The 18,737-nt window shown below is 38.5% G+C and overlaps 1 long non-coding RNA gene across 1 annotated transcript in view; it reads left to right on the forward strand.

Moving 5' to 3' along the window:
• The window catches only part of LOC122239369, a 74,474-nt gene extending 56,284 nt beyond the window's left edge, over window positions 1-18,190 (forward strand). Inside the window, exons 2-3 of the long non-coding RNA XR_006218368.1 lie at window positions 16,771-16,901; window positions 18,044-18,190. This is a non-coding gene — a long non-coding RNA (uncharacterized LOC122239369). The remainder of the gene's footprint in view (window positions 1-16,770; window positions 16,902-18,043) is intronic.
• The last annotated feature ends 547 nt before the right edge of the window (window positions 18,191-18,737 follow it).

Below are 18,737 nucleotides of genomic sequence, written 5' to 3' on the forward strand. Positions count from 1 at the left end.
CCAAAATCTTTGGGATGGAGCAAAAGTGGTTCTAAGAGAGAAGTTTATAGCAACACAGGCATACCTCAACAAGCAAGAAAACTCTCAAATAACCTAACCTAAAGGAGCTGGAAGAACAAGAAACAAAACTCAAAACCAGAAGAAAGAAGGAAGTAAATAAAGATTAGAGCAGAAATAAATGATATAGTAAGTAATAAAAATAAAATAGATCAATGAAATCAGGAGCTGGTTCTTTGAAAAGATCAACAAAATTGATAAATCTCTAGCCAGACTCATCAAAAAAAAAAGACCCAAATAAATAAACAAAATCAGAAATGAAAAGGAGAAATAACAACCTATACCACAGAAATAAAAAGGATTGTAGAGATTATGAAAAATTATATGCCAACAAATTGGACAACCTAGAAAAATGGATAAATTCCTAGAAACACGTAACCTATCAAAACTGAAGCAGAAATAGAAAATTTGAACAGACTGATTACCAGGAATGAAACTGAATCAGTAATCAAAGAATCCTAATAAGAAAAAAATTCCAGGACCAAATGGTTTCACAGGTGAATTCTAGCAAGTATTTAAAGAAGAGTTAATACCTATTCTTCTCAAACTATCCCAAAAAATAGAAGAGAAAGGAAAACTTCCAAATTCATTCTAAGAGGCCATTATCACCCTGATACCAAATCCAGATAAAGACACCACAAAAAAAAAAAAAAAAAAAAGAGAATTACAGGCCAATATCTCTGATAAACATAGATTCAAATATCTCCCACAAAATACTAATGAGTTTAATAATACATTAAAAAAATAATTCACCATCATCAATGGGATTTATGGGATCAATGGGATGTAAGGGTGGCTCAATATTCACAAACCAATTAATGTAATACATCACGTCAACCATATGATCATTTCAGCAGACGCAGAAAAAGTATTTGACAAGGTACAACATCATGATAAAAACCCTCTACAAAGTAGGTTTAGAGGGAACATGCCTCTACATAATAAAGGTCTTTAAAAAACGTAAAGGCCTTAAAAAACTGCTGTATTCCTATACACTAGTAATGAACCAGCAGAAAGTGAAATTAAAACAATTCCATTTTCAATTACACCCAAAACAATGAAATAGTTTGGAATAAACTTAACCAAAGAGGTGAGAGACCTGTACTCTGAAAACTATAAAACACTGATGAAAGAAATTGAAGATAGCACAAAAAAAGGGAAAGTCATTCCATGCTCATGGCATGGACGAACAAATATTGTTAAAATGTCTACGCTACCCAAAGCAGTCTACACATTTAATGCAATCCCTATCAAAATCTAGTAGCATTTTTCAAAGAACTAGAACAAACAATCCTAAAATTTGCATGGAACTCTGAAAGATCCCAAAAAGCCAACGCATTCTTAAAAAAGAAAAACAAAAGTGGAGGTATCACAATTCCAGACTTCCAGTTATATTACAAAATGGTAGTGATCAAAACAGCATGGTAATCAATGCAGTAATCAATGGAACAGAATAGAAAACACAGAAATAAACCCACAATTATATGGCCAATTAATCTTTGATGAAGCAGGAAAGAATATCCAGGGGGAAAAAGTTTCATCCACGGATGGTGCTGGGAAAACTGGACATCTACAAGCAGAAGAATGAAAGTGGGTCACTTTCTTACACTATACACAAAAATAAACTGGTGTAAGGCCTAAATGTGAGACCTGAAACCATAGAAATCCTAGAAGAGAGCACAGGCAGTCATGTCTCTGACATCAGCCGCCTCAACATTTTTCAACATTCTAGATCTGTCTCCTGAGGCAAGAAGAACAAAAGCAAAAATAAACTATTGGGACTACATAAAAATAAAAAGCTTCCACACAGCAAAGGAAACAATGAACAAGACTAAAAGGCAACCTACAGAATGAGAGAAGATATTTGCAAGTGTCGTATCTGATAAAGGGTTAGTATATAAAATATATAAAGAACTTATAAAACTCAACACCCCAAAAAAATAATCTGATTAAAAAATAAACAGAAGGGGCACCTGGGTGGCTTAGTTGAGCGTCTGACCCTTGGTTTTGGCTCAGGTCATGCTCTCGTGGTTTGTGAGTTCAAGCCCCACATCGGGCTCTGTACTGGCAGTGTGGAGCCTGCTTGGGATTGTCTCTCTCTCTGCCCTCCCCACTCATTCTCTCTCTCTTTTTCTCTCTTTATCAAAATATTAAAAAAAAAACATTTAACAAAATAAGCAGAAGACATGAACCCACATTTCTCCAAAGAAGACATTCAGATGTTCAACAGACCCATGATCGGGGAAATACAAATCAAAACTACAATAAGATATCACCTCACACCTGTTAGAACGGTTAAAATAAAAAAACCCACAAGAAACAACAAGTGTTGGCGAGCATGTGAAAAGAACCTTTTTGCACTATTGGTGGGAATGTTGGTGTTGGTGGGAATGTAAACTGGTGCGGCCATTATGGAAAATAGTATGGATTTTCCTCAAAAGGTTAAAAATAGAATTACCTTACTATCCAGTAACGGCATTACTGGGTATTTACCCAAAGAATACAAACACTAATTCAAAGGGATACATGTATCCCTATGTTTATAGCAGTATTATTTACAATAGCCAAATTATGGAAGTAGCCCAAGTGTCCATCAGAAGATGAATGGGCAAAGAAGATGTGAGATGATTCCATGCATATATATATATATATATATATATATGCAATGGAATATTATTCGGCCATAAAAACAATGAAGTCTTGCCATTTGCAATGACATGAACAGAGCTAGAGAGTAGAATGCTAAGCAAAATAAGTGAGGACAAGACAAATACCATACTATTTCACCCATATGTGGAATTTAAGAAACAAAAGAAATGACAAAGGAAAAAGAAAAGAGACAAACCAAGAAAAAGACTCTTATCTATAGAGAACACGCTGATGGTTACCAGAGGGAAGGTGGGTGGGGAGACAGGTAAAATAGGTGATTGGGATTAAAGAGTACACATAACATGATGAGCACCGAGTAATGTATATAATTGTTGAGTCATTACATTGTGTACCTGAAACTAATAGAGCACTGTATGTTAACTATACTGGAGTTAAAATTAAAAACTTTATAAAAAAATATTTTGAAATGAATGGAATTGAGAGCACATGTCAAAATTTGTGGGATGCAACCAAAGAAATACTTTGAAATTTATAGCATTAAATCCTTATATTGGACAAGAAAGGTATAAAATAAATAATTTAACTTTTACCTAGAAAGCTAGAAAAAGAAGAGCAAATTAAACCAAAATAAGAATATAAAAAACATAAAGAGTGCAAATCAGTAAGACAATGGCAAAATCAACAAAACAAAAAATTGTTTCATTGAAAAAGATTGATGAAATCTATGAATCCAGAGCAAGATGGACAGAGAAAAGACAGAAAATATAAATTAATAATATCATTAAAGAAAGAGACATCACTACAACTCCTATAGACATTGAAGGGATAACTATAGACATTGAAGGGATAATAATAAAATATTATGAATAAATTTTATGGAAATGAATTTGGAAATTAAGATAAACTAGCCAAATTTACTAGAAGATGTAACTTATAGCACAAGAACTATAAAATGTGAATAGCCACATATCTGTTTAAGAAATTGAATTTATAATTAAAACTTTCACATAAAGAGAACTCCAGTCCAAATAGTTTCACAGATGTGTTCTAACATTTCTGAGTAGGAAATAATATCAATTCTAAACATACTTTCAGAATAGAGAGGAAAAGGGGGACACTTCCTAACTGACTTTATGAGGTCACCATAACCCTGATATCAAAAGCTGACAAGGACATTGAAAAAATAAATTATAGACCAATATCCTTCCTAAGCCAAGATGCAAAAGTCCTTAACAGATATTAGCAAATTGAATCAAACAATATATAAAAAGGATAATACATCAAGACCAAGTGGGGGGATGTTCCAGGAAGGCAAGATTGGTATAATATTAATAAATCAATAGAAGTCAGCACATTAACAGAAAAAGAAAAAATATGATTAGTTCAAGAAATTCAGAAAATGATTTGACTAAATTCCAACATCCATTCATGACAAAAATAGAAGCTCTCAACAAACTAGGCATGAAAGAAAACTTCCTCATCCTGATAAAAGCCATCTCTATAGCTAACATCATACAACAAAAGTAAAATACTGAATGTACTTCCCCCTACCATCAGTAATAAGGCAAGGGTATCTGTCTCACTACATGTATTCAGCATTGTACTGGAGATCTTAACCAGGGCAAAAAGGAAAGATTAAAAAAAAAAAAAAAAGAAGGATTGGAAAAGAGAAGCAAAACTATCTTTATTCACAGAAGATGTAGCTGTATACACAAATAATCTGATTCCAAAGGAATCTACCAAACACTATTAAAACTAATAAGTGAATTTAGCAAGGACACAGCACATAAAGTAACTAAAAATCAATTGTATTTCCATATACCAGGAATAAAAATTGTCAAATGAAATATAAAACTTCATATTTATGTTTACAATGGCATTACAAAGCATAAAATACTGAGGACTAGGTTTATCAGAACATGTGTAACATCCCTATACTAAAAACTAGAAACTACAAAACATTGTTGAAACAAATGAAGAAAACATAAATAAATGGAAAGATACACCCTGTTCATGACTGATAAGACCCAGTGTTGTTAAGATGTCATTTTTTCCCAGTTTTTCTAAAGATCCAAAGCAATTCCCCCAAAGCAATCTACAGATTTATTGTAATCCCTGTCAAAATACCAACAGCACTTTTTTGAAAACTAGAACAAACAATCCTAAAATTTATTTGGAACCTCAAAAGACCCTGAATAGCCAAAGCAATCCTGAAAAAGAAGAAAAATAGAGGTATAAGAATCCCAGATTTCAAGATATACTACAAACCTATAGTAATCAAAACAGTACTGGCACAAAAACTGACAAATAGATCAACGGAACAGAATAGAGAGTCCAGAAATAAACCCACACTTATATAGTCAATTAATTTATGACAAAGGAGGCAAGAACATACAAAGGGGAAAAAGTCTCTTCAACAAATGGGAGTGGGAAAACTGGGTAGCTACAGGCAAAAGAATGAAACTGGACCACTTTATTACACCATACACACAAAAATAAACTGAAAATGAGTTAAAGACCTGAATGTGAAACTTGAAACCATAAAACTCCTAAGAAGAAAACACAGACAACAATCTCTTTGACATCAGCCATAGAAACATTTTTCTAGATACATCTCCTGAGTCAAGGGAAACAAAAGCAAAATTAAACTGCTGGTACTACACCAAAAATAAAAAGCTTCTTCACAGTGAAGGACCATCAATGAAACAAAAAGATGACCCACCAAATAGGAGAAGATAGTTGTAAATGATATATCCTATAACAGGTTAATATCCAAAATATACAAAGAACTTCTACAACTCAGCACCAAAAAACAATCTGATTAAAAATGGGCAGAAGACATGAACAGATATGTCTCCAAATATGGCATACAGATGACCAACAGACACATGAAAAGATGCTCAACATCCTTCATCATCAGGGAAATACAAATCAAAACTACAATAAGGTATCACCTCATACCTGTCAGAATGACTAAAATCAAAACACAAGAAACAAGCATGGGCAAGGATGTGGAGAAAAACCCTCATGCACTGTTGGTAGGAGTTGCAAACTGGTGCAGCCACTATGGAAAAATAATGTGGACATTCCTCAAGAAATTAAAAATAGAATTACCATATGATCCAGTAATTTCACTACTAGATATTTACCCAAAGAATATGAAAGCACTAGTTTGAAAAGATATACACACCCCTATGTTTACTGCAGCATTATTTACAATAGCCAAGATATGGAAACCCAAGTGCCCATCCATAGATGAATAAAGATGATGTGGTGTGTTTGTGTACAATGGAATATAAGCCAAAGAACAAAGTCTTGCCATTTGCAACAACCTGGATGGATTTAGAGGATATTGTGCTAAGTGAGATAAGTCAGAGAAAGACAAATACCATATGATTTCATCCATACGTGGAATTTAAGAAACAAATGAACAAAGAAAAAAAAGACAAAAAACTCAGACTTAAATATAGAGAACAAACTGGTTGGGGGGTGGGGGGGTGGGGGGGTGGGGGGGGTGGGGGGGTGGGGGTGGAGGGATGGGTGAAATAGGTGAAGGGGATTAAGAGTGCACTTACCCTGATGAGCACTGAGTAATGTATAGAATTGTTGAGTCACTATATTGTATACCTGAAACTAATATAGTACCGTATGTTAATTATACTGGAATAAATATTTTTAAAATGTAGTGGGAAGAGGGGTGCCTGGGTGGCTCAGTTGGTTAAGAGACCAACTTTGGCTCAGGTCATGATCTTGCAGTTTGGGAGTTCGAGCCCTATCATCAGGCTCTGTGCTGACAGCTCCGAGTCTGGAGCCTGCTTCTAATTCTGTGTAATCCCAATTAAAATCCCAGCAAGTCTTTTTTTGTTTGCTTTTGTTCTTTGTTTTTTTGTTTTGGTAGAAACTGTCAAGCTGATACTAAAATTTAGATAAAAATAAAAAGGAACTACAATAGTGAAAACAATCTTGAGGGGCACCTGGGTGGCTGAGTCCATTAAACATCTGACTTGGGCTCAGGTCATCATCTCATTGTTCATAAATCAGTGCCCCGCCTGGGCCTTTCTGCTGTCAGCACAGAGCCTGCTTTAGATCCTTGCTCTCCCTCTCTCTCTGCCCCTCCCCCACTTGCACTCTCTGTCTCTGAAAAAATAAATAAAACTTAAAAAAAATAAACCTTGAAAAAAATACAAAGTTGGAGAATTTAAATTCCCTACTTTCAAGAGTAAATTTAAAACCAAAGTAATTAGGACAGTTGGTAGTGACATAAGGATAGACAAATAGATCAACTGCGCAGAAGTAAGATTCCGCATATAGAGTCACTTGGTTTTCTATAAAGGCACCATAGCAAATCAACAGGGAAAGGAAAGCCTTTTCTATAAATGATGCTGGATTAACTATTCAGCAAATCAATGAACCCCAAGTACTACCTATACCATATACTAGACTTAACCTTGAGATGAATCATAGACCTGAAGGTTTCCTAAGCCTCTTTAAGGAAAGTTAGAAGAATACCTTTGTGAGCTTAGGATAGGCAAAGTTTCTTGTTGTCGTTTTTTTGTTTTGTTTCATTTTGTTTTTTAAGCAGCAGATAGTAAGCAGTAACCACAAGAAAAAGAATTTGCAAAATTAGACTTCTCCAAAGCAAAAACTGCTCAGCTTTCTTCTGGTCTGAGGCAGACTTACTTCTTTTCTGACAAACGATTTGTAACCAGAGTATTTAAAGAAATCCTTAGTATCAGTAATAAAAAAAAACCCCACAAGCCCATATAAAAATTGAACAAGGAGTTATACAGACACTTCACAAAAGAAGATACGCAAATGATCTGCATGCACATGAAAATATGCTTAATATCACTAGCCATAAGAGAAATGCAAATTAAAACCACACTGAGATTCTCTTTCACTTTGTAAGGTGGCTAAAATAGAAAAGAACACCAAATATTAGCAAGAATGTATATTTGCTGACACAATCTTTTCAGATAAATGTTTGGCTCTTTCTCACCAAGTTAAACATGTATCTATCCCATGACCCAGAAATCCATTCCTAGGTATTTATCCAGAGAAACGAAAACATATGTCCACAAAAACGCCTCTATAAGAATATTCATAGCTGCGTGAGTCATGATTGCCAAAATCTGGCAACTCCAACATCTACCACAGGAGAACAGACAAGCACGTTCATAAGTGTAATCTGCTCAGCAATAAAAAGAAATCAGTTACTGAAACCTGCAAGCAACTGGATGAATCTCAAAAATATTAAGTGGAACAAAAGAAGTCTGACATCAAAGAGTACAAAGCATATTATAATTCCATTTTTAAAAGTCTAACATAATCAATGGTGATAGAAATCCAGACAACAGTTGTCTCTGGCAAAGACTTGGGGGGCTTTAGGGAACATTTTTAAGTGATAGTAATATTCTATATCTTGTGTGCTTTGTTTTAGGGTTTGGATTAATTGGGTATGTACATTTGCAAAACTCACCAAACACTTAAGATCTGTGCATTTCTTTATATGTAAATTATAGCTTAAAAAGAAACAAGAAACCATTGAGTATCTGCTATATATCAGGCATTGTTCTAGGTGCTAGTGATAGAACTGTACACAAACTGACAGAAACACCTCTGCCCTTGTGAAGGTTAATTCTAGATTATGTAAACAAACTTCTGATGTGCTAAACTGAAGCATGCAATTACAGGTTTACCCCTGCCCGGAAAAAGAGGCTCAAGGTATCACACCTCCTCGGCCCTCCCCATTAGCCACCTTACTACACTGGTGGCCAATGGCCTTGTGAGAGACAGGCCAGCCCACCTGTTGGGAAGTGGTGTGTCGGCATTCGGCATTTCCCATAGGACAAGATGTACTAACTGAACTGAAGACCTTTCTGGGCCATATTTCATTTCTGTGTAAAGCAGCATTCATTCAATTACATGCCTTGGGTTGGATTCACGGGAACAGCCTTGGTTTGGGCCTAGGGTGCAGGGGAGGCAGCAGTGAGGCTGCTGCAGAATCTGTGATCTTATCCGTGGGCAGAAGCTGGGCCCTACGCTGACCTATTAAGGGTGTGCTTTTACCAAGCGCTTTGGGCAGACTTGAGGGAGTACAGACGGCTAAGACAGGAGTTTAGGGCCAAGTTGCACACTGGCAACTCCAGCCAGCCTAGGGGCTGTCAGCCTTTTGTGGACTGGCTAGGCTCTTTGTTTCACCTCCTTGTTTTCCCTTTGGCATAGCCAACTCCAACACAGCTTTGGCTGAGAAAGTTAACAAGGTGACCTGAGAAGGTAAGAAGTCATTGTGGAGACATGTCTTTGTTTTAGTTCACCCCAGAAAGCTACTTGATAATATACTATTAGAAGGCAGAGTGCCAAGATGCAGTATGAATATATTGTGGAGGGTGCTAAAATGGGTGAGGGTGGGAAGTTGCTAGTAGGAATGACCAAGGTGATTTTCAGGGTTCTTTCTAGATGTCAACAATGTGTGATGTTGGATGCCTTCTTTTTCTACTAAGAATTTGACAAAGTTTTATTACTACCAATATTTACATAATGACTTCTATTTTATAAAGCACATTTCTTATAATAATCACAGCTAGCTTTATTGATTGTTTGTGTTGGGGAGGGCTATCTTAGGTTCCCCTAGAAGTAGACTCTGTAAAAAGAATTCAAGAGTGAGGTGCCTGGGTCGCTCAGTTGGTTGGGCAGCTGAATTCAGCTCAGGTCATGATCTCATGGTTCGTGGGTTCGAGCCCTGCATCAGGCTCTGTGCTGACAGCTCAAAGCCTGGAGCCTGCTTCGGATTCTGTGTCTCCCTCTCTCTCTGCCTCACTCCTGCTCATGCCCTGTCTCCTTCTCTCCCAAAAATAAACATTAAGAAAAATTAAAAAAAAAATTCAAGTGCAAATTAAGCCTCTCCCAATTCATTTGGAAGATAGACGAAAATTGGTAGAGGAGCAGGGAAGTGAGACAGGGAGGAAAAGTCAGCCAATAAAAGGTGCATTTGGGGGCCAATTCCCACTGGAAGAACATGAGACAATACCTGAGTTATCCTACCTCAGAGGGAAGGTTACTGGGTCATTTATGTAACTATCATTATACATCGGTTGAGGGCTGTTTCTTGGAGGGACACTCATTCTCTGGCATATTGAGCCCACCTCTTGGACAGCAGAGCTGGTCGGGCAGCAAGAACATGCCCTCAGAAAAGAAATGCAGATATCGGCAATTGGAGGTGGAGCTGGCGATCCCTGAACAGTAAGATGGGTGGGAGACCAATGGCATGTGTTATGCAGCACTGTGCTAAATACTTCATACGCATTTTTGACTGAACAGTCACAACAACTCCATGACTTGGTATCATGGCTTCCATTTTAAGAAGAGGCAGCTAGGACACAGAGAGGTTCAACAGCTTCATCAAGGTTGAATGAGGGATGGAGAGTTGGAACTTCTGACCCCAGAACTCATTCTTACTGTGCTGTTCTGTGTTGTGTTTCTTAATTCCTTTATCTCCACACTAAACAAGAGACATTTCTCTTCATTTTATTACATAAGGAAATGGAGGCTCACCAGGTATCAGACAACTTGCTTGCAGTCTTCCCATGAGCTGGAAGGAGAGCCCAGGCTGCCCTCTGAAGCCCACATACATCCCCAAAATGCCCTGTCTGGCTATGAGCTTTATGCTCCTCATTTGCCTGCCTCCTCACTAAGGACTGTGGTTTTTCTTATGCTCTAGTCTTTGGAAGGTTTTATTTATAACTCCCTCTAAACGGGCTTCCCGAAAAACCCATCGTTCCGTACAGCAATGCTTAGAGCTAATTGCTCAGGCAGCCTCTTTCATCAGCCTCAACTTAGGGAGAATTTACTTGATTTACTTGCTTTCAATTTCTAAGCCTTCGTTTGTTTGCTCCCTTAAACAAATTAGACCTCAAGTCTTTGAAGATGGACTATCAGAGAGGATATACTCTGCATTCAGCATAAAAATTAAGCGAAGTCTAAGATCAGGTGTTTAGAAAGAGATATTTTGGTCACATTTGATCACAGTAAGCTAATCTTTTTCTGTGCTTAAATTTTCCCTTTGAACTCAGAGGAAAAATACCTTCTTGAGCCGCTAAGACCACCTGGTTTGACCCTAGCATTCCTGTAGATGTCTGAGCCACAGCTAATTAGATAGCAGACAGGAAGATCTTATTCTACATACAAAAGCCCAGCAAATATAAGGGTGAGAATTCTGACAGAGCCAAAGAAATCAGGAGACACCGTAGAATAATACTCCCCCAAAATGGCCCAAAGAAGGCCTCATCCATGGCTTGAATTCTTCCACATAACCAAAGGAGAATTAATTTAGTTCTCCAGGTTTCCATCCCACTGGAGGTTAGCCATTGGCTTTACATCCATATACCTGGCTTTCTATCTCTGTGTGGGGAGATGTGTCAACCACTGAGGTATGCTGCTGAGATACCCTTTCGAGAGAACCTGCTGCAAAGAGGGTAGCTGGCAGGTATCTTCAAGATGCTACAAATTCAGATCTCCTGCAGACTTCACATTGAGGCCATGCTCTCTCTGGTTTGCCTCCAGCCAGGACTGACCATAGTAGAGACACCAAAGCCATAACATTCCTATCAGACATAAAACTCCTATGATAGGAAATATTTCCTCTGGGGCTCCTCATCTGCCTAGGTCTTCTCAGATCTGCTCTGCAGTCTGGGTTCTCCTTCATATCCCTTCTTAACTCTCTTCTTTTAAACATCACATTCTGAAGACAATCCCCACCTACTTCTGCTCCTTCTTCACAAACATTCCCCCAATGAATCTCTAACACATCTAATTCTATTTTGGTGTCCCTACTTGGAGCACTCACGCTTTTACAGTTGGTACATAGAATGGGGTTTTGGAGACTAGCTCACTCACCTCATGGCTAGCAAAAAGAATCCTAGCCCAAATGAAATGTGGTATAAGGATAGTTCCCGGAATAAAGTGGTATGCCTCAAATGCTGAAGGTTTCATGGTCAGTGACCTAGAAAAATGTCCCCATGGAGGAGAATGTCTTTGCCAATGAAGTGATTCAGGCATTTGAAATACATGAGGGAAACAACTCCAAGGCCAGTTGTTACTAAATTGTACTGACACACTGGAGAGGGATAAACAGAAACTTAGGGCCATTAACAAACAATTCAGGACTAAGTGTGAGGACTGTACAGCCTCTCTGGAAACTTACACAGTCTCTCATCTCCTACAATGGAATAAAGATCATAGATGAAGAGTCTGGATCTAACAGTTTCTTAGAGCTCCAGAGACAATTAAATGCTCAACCAAGACAAGGCCATTATGCTAAGGTCTGGGCCCTAGCTGGGAAAACTTTGGACCATGAAACTTTGGATGGGGGGCATCTGGGAGGATACCCCTCCAAATTTTACTTATGTCCTGGCAGATGGTAAAAGAAGGAGTTTTAAAATTCAGAAGGAAAGAATACTAGAATCAGTAGTTTATGTGAGATCAGAAGAGCCACCAGAGGGACTGTATTGCATTGGAGAGTTCAGAGGACACAGTCTTCATCAGGACCATCAGGAATATGCTACGAAGTTCAGTAGTGGCAGGACAAAGCTGGGCTTACTGATAGCAATGGAAAGTGGAGCCTGGAAGTAATAGAGGCCAGGTGGCAGCACTGGACCACTAGAGCTAGGGGGCTGCAATTACCATAATGCCTGGCAATGTCAGAGAGGCAGCCAAGGACCCTTGACCACAGAGAATTGTGGAGATGGTCAGGGGAACGTGACTAAATAGACAAGAAGCCAAATGTACTGCTTAGTACAATCAGAAGAGGAAAAGAATAGAGGAGAGGGAGACTAAAGGCAGTTACCTCAATAGAAGGTCATGATCATTTACTCAGTGAGTAGCCCTGAGACAGTTTTCTGATTTGAAATCCAATGACTGAAGAGGTGGCCAGATCTCCAGGAGAAGGGCCCTGCAACAGATGGCAAGTATAAACTACAATGACTTCCTCAGTCCTGCCTCAAAAACACCTATGGCTATGTACTTGGGTGACTGCGCTGTGGGAAAATATATACTCAGACACTTCAAGAAGTATTAGACACAGAGTCTGAGTTGACATTGACACCCAAAGACCCCAAATATTTTCACAGTCCCATAATGAATGGAGACCTGGCTAGTCTGGTTTACAGTAGGCTCAAGGGTCCACGGAACCATACTTGGCAATTGGAGTACTGACCTCCTGGACTGTGGGTAAGTAAGAGTGAGAATAGTGGGGAAAGGTCAACTGGAAGCCTCTGAAGTAAATAAAAACAGTATCCCATTCAAAGTCTTTTTTTAGAAGGCAGTCGATGGATGACTGGAGACTACCACAACATCAAATAGTAGGTCTGATTACAGTGCTGTTTCAGACATGGTATCTTTGCTACAGCTGATTCATAAGGTCTCAGAGGCAGATGGTTTAAGGCTGTTGACTTGGCTTCTTCATTATTTCTACTCCAATCAAAAAAAAAAATCAGAAAATCAGAAACAGTTTATTTTTACATGAACAGACAACAGTATTTATTTCATGTTGCTCCAGGGCTGTGTTAACTTTCCCATTTGCTCTCATAATACACCTGAATGGTTCTGGTGTATCAGAAGGAAAGAATTCTAGCATTTCTGTGGAAATGGCAGCCATGGAAGTACTCCACTCAGATCTCCTTTCAAGAGAAGCAGCAATGAGCAGAGTAGTTCCTGGTTCCTGGGCAGCTTCAGGCTATCACCTTGTTTCTAATGCAGCATTCATTTTGTGGCCTTGCTTTCCATGGGCTCCTGCTAGCCAGTGACCAAGCACAGGAAGGAACTGAGAGCTGGGCCATACCTGCTCCAGGTGGGACTCCTGTAATGGGCAGTGTTTGCACAGGGGTCCCTCTTGGTCTGGCTGAGAAGTTATCAGAGTTTCACCAACATTGAAACCTTTTCCTATTCAGTTCTCCCCTCTTCCCTCTCCTTGAACAGCTATTAGCCCTGCACAGGGATCTGAAGGCTCTCTCTGCTCACTCCTGCTCCCTCTCCCCTGCCCCTTTTATAAACATTTCCCTTCTACATTTTTTATTCTGGTTGGGATCTACTTCTTAGAGGACCCAAAATGGCACAGGAGGCCATAGAAAAAGGCAAATAAAATTCCTCCACAAAACAAAACAAAACAAAACAAAACAAACAACAACACATGTATTGCTGGATGGAGAAGTGATTATTGGGCAGGATTTTCAGATATACACTTTACACTTTCTGGACATTTTCAAAATTGCAAGGAAACAAGAATAACTGTCTTGGAAAAAATCTTTAGCCCAAAGCTATTTTCAAGTGTCTCCATAATTCCAAGTTCTATTAACTTGTGTGGAAGCTCTTATATTTGTCAGATCAAATTCTTGTTCTCTGCCCAATTTGGAAGTTTGCCTTCTGAGTGGCAAAGCACAATAACTGAACTTATGGTCCTGAATGTTGATTGGAAGAGGACTGGCCCAAATCTTATTTCTCCCCAGTCTCTCTGGGATCACTAAGGGCAGCACTCCTCTTGACTTTCAGAGGAGGTCGTGAAAAAGCATTAGCACTTTGCGCTTTATAGTTTGTCTTGATGGACTGCAGAGCACCTCCTTATCCATCATCTTATTTTCAACTGTGCACCTACCAGGTGAAGGAGAGTCTCTGGTAGCACCTTTTTTTTTTTTTTAAAGCAATTGGATGATTTGCCACTTCTGTCTTAGTATATGCTTGAAAGTAAGATATACAGTTGACTCTTGAACAACATGAATTTGAATTGCACGAATTCACATATATGTGGATTTTTAAAAATACAATACTGTAAATGTATTTTCTCTTCCTCATGATTTTCTTGTCTCTAGCTTTCTTGATTGTAAGAATACAGTATATAATACATATACAAAATATGTGTTAAACAATTGTTTATATTATCAGTGAGGCTTTCATCAATAGTAGGCTGTTAAGTTTTGAGGAGGCAAAAGTTTCAACTGGCCGGGGTGGGGGTGCCCCAAATCCTGCAAGTGTTCAAATGTCAACTGTAATTGTAAATTTAATTACTGAAACTAGAGAGGCCAAACCAAAAAAGTGACATCCCCTGCCTTTGGTAGAAGAAACATAAACCAAGCCATATGGGAAATGGTTGAGAAACAAACTGATGCTAAAAATAGGTCAGAAAGAAAAGAGGACTCTACTCTTTGCTTGTAAAAGAAGCACCAAGTGCTCTCCCTACAACAGACCATCTTCTTGTGTCTGTATCTTTTTAATAACTGGCTGGAAGACTGCCGAAACTACATTCATATTTCTTCTCCCAAATCAATAAATGAAAGAAGAAAATATCTATGACTTGGTTGAAGCAAATCTTCTATCAAATGTGACTCATTACATGAATGGAGGAAATGAGGCTGGATTAAAATGGCCTTCATTACAATACTAATAGTAATAATTATTACTAATTATTACTATTTATTACTAATTATTACTATTACTAATAATTATTACAATACTAATAGTTACAGTTGCTGAATGTGTTCAACAAGCCATGAGCTTTCCACACAATGCTCTCACCCCACAAAGATCCTACAAAGTCAGTATAATTTCTCCCACTGGACAGGGGAGATCCCTAAGACCCAGAGATGCCTGATAAGTTTCCTGGGGTCAACCAACTGGGACAAGGCAGAACCCAGGTGGGTCGATGCATGTCCAAAGCTACTTCATCCTCTCACCTTCCTCTCTTCAGGCAAGAAAGACATGGGGGAAGGGAAGGGAGAGGCTGGGGTAAGATGGTTTTCAGAGCAATGGCAGACCCTTGTAATGAACAATATCAGACTTTGCACAATGAATTTTCTAACAGCTGGAAAGAATGAGAGCAACACTAATAATTGTAGGGATACTTTAAGATCTTGTGAATAATCTTGGTGGGGAACATTAAAAAACAAGATGAATTCTTCCTTTTCTAAACTCCTCTGCACTTCATTTGAGCACGTCATTTGGAGCATATTAGGGCTCAATAGACATTTTGAACCAATAAATAAATTTGTACCTCTATTAAAATAGCATTGGCTTTTTACCTTGTGCTGTAGGTATTTCTGTGTGCTTTAAATCTCCCCTCCTAGATAGTGTCTTAATATCAATAGCCTCTAGCATTTATGTAGTAATTTATGGTAAAATTTTGTGTACATCATTTTACTCAGAGCAGTTCTATGAGGTTTGAAAGGAAGGCATTCTTCTCCACATTTTAAGGACTTTGAGACTCAGAGAGAAAGGATTTGCTCAAAGTCACATTCCTAGCAAGGGGGAAAGTTTGAGCTTGAATTAACAATTTCTAATTTCACATGTTTTTCTTTCAAATATACAGAGTCCTCTTATGGAAAACTGTCCCTCTAATTCATCATTGCAGTGTGACATAGCCAAGCCCTACACCTTACTCATGATAATGTTCCATAGTATCTGTTGGGTCATTTTTATGAATGAGTGACTGGAGGAGGAAAGGCATGACTGAAACCCTTCTAAGAAATGGGTGAATGAGGTTTGCATTTGGGCAATTTGACTTTCAGATCTGGGTGGAAAGTGTTCTAGTAAATTCCTCTGTATACTCACACTTAAATAAATGTCCTCCCAGATGTCCTCAAAGGAGACAGTTTTACCACACTTTCTAGTTGAAAAATATTCGTGTTTGGTCCTTCCAGAGGCCATAAATCTCTCTAATCAGTGCCTAATGGTCTTGGGGATGACTCTGAGCAAGTATCCCATTAATTGAAAGAAGAATGTTGTCATCTGCCACAGGGATTTCTCATCATGTTTCATCAGATTCAAAACAGAACCCTGTTTGGAATTCTTTTATGAACAGTGTAATTACACCACATCCTATGGTGTTTGGAAGTAGTGCTCACAATTAGCATCTCTGTCATGAGTGGGAAGTGATCCATGCTAAATAGGAGCTGGGCCAGATGGGTCTTGCTAAGACCCTCTCCCCTCCGCCTTCAGCTCCATTAAATTAAGTTGTCCCTACGTGTGTGCAAAAGAATAAATCAATCTTTACTTCTGTGTGTATTAAAGAAATGCATCCGCTTCCATTAATTAAAAGTCAAGTGCTTCTGTTTATAGTGATCAGGATAGAACAGACGCTTATGCCAAAGAATTCCAGAGAAGCAGATCCTGGTGAGATGCCACGGTCCTCAGCAGGCTGCGCAGCAAGAGGAGCTCAGACATGAGCTGACCTGTCCTTGTCCTGGAAGGTAAGGGGCAGCATCCCAGCAAGCCTGGGGCCTCTAGCCCCTATTGGCAAGTGGCCCCTACTTGGGAACATGGCTGATACTCTCCAGGGGCACATAGAACACAAGGCCCTGCCTGATGAACAGCTGCCATTGGGTCTGCTGGTCATGCGTAGCAGCAAACACTTTATCTTGGGATCCGCATTTTCCTCCTGACTTTGAGACTTGTTTCTTATCTACCTTTTCACTTCAAATTCCTCCCCTACTCCCAACAAATATAGACATAGGCACTCAGAGTTCTGTTTCCATTCTTCCCTTCTTTACTTGAAGCTGTTCCTAAGTCATGTCTCAACCATTTACACCTTAGTAAGAAGTTCAGCCAATGTTTGGCTCCCCATGTATATTATGTTATATATTGTATGTATATGTATATATAGCATATACTATGTGTATATATATATGTGTCTATATATAGCATATATACACATATATATAGTATATATATAAACATACATATAAGCTTAGTTCCTCATTATAGGAAGAAAGGTTTTGTGCCTAGAAAATTTTTTAGACTTCTTTCTTATATATCGGTATAATTTTCTGTCATAAAATAAATCTCATAATAGACAGGGGAAAGTTTTTAAATAAAAGGTAAAAGAATTTGACATCAATCCTATCCCTCAGAAGTGACCACCTTAAATATTTAGATGTATTTTTTTAATCTCTTTCCACTTATAAAATTGTAAAATATTTGCTGATTACAAAAAAAGTAGAGAGGGGTGCCTGGGTGGCTTAGTCGGTTGAGTGTCCGACTTCAGCTCAGGTTGTTATCTTAGGGTTCATGGGCTTGAGCCCCGTATCGGGCTCTGTGCTGATAGCTCAGAGCCTGGAGCCTGCTTTGGATTCTGTCCCCCCTCTCTGCCCTCCCCCACTCACACTCTGTCTCTCTCTGTCTCTCAAAAGTGAATAAACATTAAAAAAAATTTTTTTTAAAGTACAGAGAAATTCTTATTCTCTTGTTTTAGGCATAATTCCAACAAGCTTGGTTTCATTTCTCAGTCCATAGATTAGAGAAAGCGATTTTAAAACAGGGAGATTAACAGGGGAAAACACCAAGTAAAAAAGAATTGAGACTCCTCAACTCTCCTATGTTTATCCTTTTGCAGGCTGATGAATGAGAAAAACAGAATCAGACAAAAGAACTGGGGGCAAATGGTTCCTTGTATACAACTTGAAACCGAATCATCAAGAAGGCAACCGACTGAATGGGAGAGGATATTTGCAAATGATATACCCAAAAGGGGGTTCATATCCAAAATATATCAAGAACTTGTACAACTCAACACCAAAAAAACAATCCGATTAAAAAATGGGCAGAGGAGGGGTGCTTGGGTTGCTCAGTCATTGAAGTGTCAGACTCAATTTCAGCTCAGGTCAGCATTTCATGGTTCTTGAGTTCAAGCCCTGCTTTGGGCTCTGCACTGACAGTGTGAAACCTACTTGGGGTTCTCTCTCTGCCCCTCCTCCTGCTCTCTCTCTCTCAAAATAAATAAACATTTTTTTAAATGGGCAGAGGAACTGAATAGATTTTTTTTCCAAGAAGATATACGGATGTCCAAGAAACACATGAAAAGATGTTTAACATCACTCATCATCACGGAAACGCAAATCAAAACCACAATGAGATATCACCTTACACCTGTCAGAATGGCTAGAATCAAAAAGATAAGAAATAACAAGTGTTAGTGGGGATTTGGAGAAAATGGAACCCCTATGCACTGTTTGTGGGAATGTAAATTGGTGCAGCCACTGTGGAAAACAATATGAAGATTTCTCAAAGAAATAAAAACAGAAATACCA

Source organism: Panthera tigris, chromosome A1, assembly GCF_018350195.1.
Source record: "Panthera tigris isolate Pti1 chromosome A1, P.tigris_Pti1_mat1.1, whole genome shotgun sequence".
In the NCBI taxonomy this organism is placed as follows: domain Eukaryota; kingdom Metazoa; phylum Chordata; class Mammalia; order Carnivora; family Felidae; genus Panthera; species Panthera tigris.